The sequence below is a fragment of the Falco peregrinus genome, unplaced genomic scaffold, assembly GCF_023634155.1.
Source record: "Falco peregrinus isolate bFalPer1 unplaced genomic scaffold, bFalPer1.pri scaffold_38, whole genome shotgun sequence".
In the NCBI taxonomy this organism is placed as follows: domain Eukaryota; kingdom Metazoa; phylum Chordata; class Aves; order Falconiformes; family Falconidae; genus Falco; species Falco peregrinus.
The window spans coordinates 2,346,221-2,350,000 of record NW_026599605.1 but is presented as its reverse complement, the minus strand read 5'-3'; positions in this window follow the sequence as shown (position 1 = coordinate 2,350,000).

Sequence of the window (3,780 nt, the reverse complement as noted above, 5' to 3'; positions counted from 1 at the left end):
ACCGATCTTAGGCGAAACGAGCCGAGCCGAGCCGATCTTAGGCGAGCCGAGCCGAGCCGAGCCGAGCCGAGCCGAGCCGATCTCAGCCCAGCCCAGCCGAGCCGAACCGATCTTAGGCGAAACGAGCCGAGCCGAGCCGATCTTAGGCGAGCCGAGCCGAGCCGAGCCGAGCCGATCTTAGGCGAGCCGAGCCGAGCCGAGCCGAGCCGAGCCGAGCCGATCTCTGCCCAGCCCAGCCGAGCCGAACCGATCTTAGGCGAAACGAGCCGAGCCGAGCCGATCTTAGGCGAGCCGAGCCGAGCCGAGCCGAGCCGATCTTAGGCGAGCCGAGCCGAGCCGAGGCCGTGCCGAGCCGAGCCGAGCCGAGCCGAGCCGAGCCGAGCCGAGCCGAGCCGAGCCGAGCCGAGCCGAGCCGAGCCGATCTTAGGCGAAACGAGCCGAGCCGAGCCGAGCCGAGCCGAGCCGATCTTAGGCGAAACGAGCCGTGCCGAGCCGAGCCGAGCCGATCTCAGCCCAGCCCAGCCCAGCCGAGCCGAGCCGTTCTTAGGCGAGCCGAGCCGAGCCGGGCCGGGGAGAGGAGAGGAGAGGGAGAGGAGAGGAGAGGGAGAGGAGAGGAGAGGAGAGGGAGAGGAGAGGAGAGGAGAGGGAGAGGAGAGGAGAGGAGAGGAGAGGAGAGGAGAGGAGAGGAGAGGAGAGGAGAGGAGAGGAGAGGAGAGGAGAGGAGAGAGAGAGGAGAGGAGAGGAGAGGAGAGGGCACGCATGCCGCCCAAGTCCCATTCCACGGGGCGATCACCATCGAGGACAGACGGGACGGCGGCGGCAGCAAAGGACCTCCCGTCGGCCGTGCACGTCGTGAACGGGTGCCCCGTTCGCTCCGGTTGGACCTCCCGAAGGCGGGGCTTTGTCGGTCCCGTTTCTTGACGGCCAGCGAGGCCGACGGAGGCATCTCCCCGTCCGCCGGGTCCATCCGTCCGTCGGTTCCAGGCGATTGTCACGGGCCAATAGCAGGGCGCGCGGAGAGTAAGCCGCCGTCCGCCTCCGCCTCTTGGCGGACGCGCGCCCTGCTCCGAGGTAGAGCTAGCCTCCGCCTCCGCCGCTTTCCTCTGCCGGGTAGACCTGGCCTCCGTTTCTGGCCACCGCGCCCCCCCCCCCCCCCCCCCCCCCCACCGGCGACTAGGCAGCGAGAGCATCGGTCTCGGCCGTGCCGCACGGCATCCCGGGAGGCTGCCCGGGAACGGAAAGAGCGAGCTCAGTAACAGTCTCGCCGGTTGGGGGCGCGATGCCCCTGCCGGAGCCCTTCGCGGAAAGGACGGCCACGTTTACCCCTGGCGACGGGAGGGGACTTAGCCGCATTTCTGGGCCCGTCTGGTAGACCTGTTTTTCTCCTCCGTGCCGCCGAGGTGCCGAAGGGGTCGCACTCTCAACACTGCCTCCAGCGACGTCATCGTCGTGTGGCCTCTGTCGCCGCTCCCTCTCCCCGTGTCCAGATGCGCCACCCTCTTGCAGCCTGCCGCTGTCACGGCTGCCCTAGTCCGTACTATAGGAGAGCGAGCGGTGACTCCTCTCGCGAGCAGCGCGCTCGGCGCAGCCAGCTACTGAAGGGTGGCCGCCGGGGCCGGGCGTGTTTGTGTCGCCCATTCGCTTGCCCGTCCAGCGGGCCGGTCCGTGTTCGTGTGTCGCCCTTTCGGCTTACCCGTTCAGCAAGCGAGGCGTCCGCAAGTTAAACTCGGGCTGTTCCTTCCCGCGCGGTGCACGTGGTGGTGGTGGTGGGGGAGCAAAGGCCGTGCGCCTAGCCCAGAGCCTGGTGCGGCGGCAGCAAGCAGCAGCAGCGAGGGTCAGGGTCATGGTTAGGGTTAGGGTAGGGTTAGGGTTAGGTACATGCACTGCACAGCTGAGGTTTAGAGCTCCGTTTAGGGTTAGATCTCTTAGGGTCAGGTTAGGGTTAGGGTTAGGGTTAGGGTTAGGGTTAGGTACATGATTGCAGAGCTGAGGATTACAGTTCCGTATAGGGTTTGGCCTCTTACGGTCAGAGTTAGGGTTAGGGTTAGGGTTAGGGTCTAGGTTAGGCTTAGATTTAGCGTTAGGGTTAGGGTTAGGGTTACGGTTAACGTTAGGGTTGCGGTTAGGTACATGCCATGCACAGCTGAGGTTTAGAGTTCCGTTTAGGGTTAGGTCTCTTAGGGTCAGGGTTTGTGTTAGGGTTAGGGTTAGGCTTATGTACATGACATGCACAGCTGAGGTTTAGAGCTCCGTTTAGGGTTAGGGTTTATGGTTAGGCGTAGGGTTAGGCTTAGGCTTAGGGTTATGGTTAGGGTCAGGGTTAGGGTTAGGGTAAGGGTTAGCGTTAGGTTTAGGGTTAGTGTTAGGTACATGGCATGCACAGCTGAGATTTAGAGCTCCGTTTAGGGTTAGGTCTCTTAGGGTTAGGGTTAGGGTTAGGGTTAGTGTTAGGGTCAGAGTCAGCATTAGGGTCAGGGTCAGTCTTAGGGTTAGGGTTAGGGTTAGGGTTAAAGATTAGGGTTAGGGTTAGGGTCAGAGTCAGGGTTAGGGTCAGGGTCAGTATTAGGGTTAGGGTTAGGGTACGGGTTAGGGTTATGTACATGCCATGCACAGCTGAGGTTTAGAGCTCCGACTAGGGTTAGATCTCTTAGGGTTCGGGCTAGGGTTAGGGTTAGGGTTAGGGTTAGGGTTAGGCTTAAGTACATGACATGCACAGCTGTGGTTTATAGTTTCGTTTAGGGTTAGGCCTTTTAGGGTTAGGGTTAGGGTAAGGTTTAGGATTAGGGTTAGGGTTAAGGTTAGGTCTTTTAGAGTTAGGGTTAGGGTTAGGGTTACGTTTAGGTACATGCCATGCACAGCTGAGGTTTAGAGTTCCGTCTAGGGTTAGGTCTCTTAGGTTTAGGGTTAGGGTTAGGGTTAGGGTTAGGGTTACGTACATGATTGCACAGCTGAGGATTAGAGTTCCTTATAGGGTTAGGCCTCTTACGGTCAGCGTTAGGGTTAGGGTTAGGGTTAGGGTTAGGTACATGCCATGCACAGCTGAGGTTTAGAGTTCCGTTTAGGGTTAGGTCTCTTAGGCTTAGGGTTAAGGTTAGGGTTAGGGTTAGGGTTAGGGTTAGGTACATGCCATGCACAGCTGTAGGTTTAGAGTTCCGTTTAGGGTTAGGTCTTTTACGGTTAGGGTTAGGGTTAGGGTTAGGGTTAGGGTTAGGGTTAGGGTTAGGGTTACGGTTAGGGTTAGGTACATGCCATGCATAGCTGAGGTTTAGAGTTCCGTTTAGGGTTAGGTCTCTTAGGGTTAGGGTTAGGGTTAGGGTTAGGGTTAGGGTTAGGGTTAGGGTTAGGGTTAGGTACATGCCATGCACAGCTGAGGTTTTGAGTTCCGTTTGGGGTTAGGTCTCTTAGGGTTAGGGTTAGCGTTAGGGTTAGGGTTAGGGTTAGGGTTAGGTTTAGGTACATGCCAAGCACAGCTGAGGTTTAGAGTTCCGTTTAGGGTTAGGTCACTTAGGGTTAGGGTTAGGCTTAGGGTTAGGCTTAGGGTTAGGGTTATGTACATGCCATGCACAGCTGAGGTTTAGAGTTCCGTCTAGGGTTAGGCCTCTTAGGGTCAGGATTAGGGTTAGGTTTAGGATTAGGGTTAGGGTTAGGGTTAGGGTTAGGGTTAGGTACATGCCGTGCACAGCTCAGGTTTAGAGTTCCGTTCAGGGTTAGGTCTCTTAGGGTTAGGGTTAGCGTTAGGGTTAGGTACATGCCAAGCACAGCTGAGGTTTTGAGTTCCGT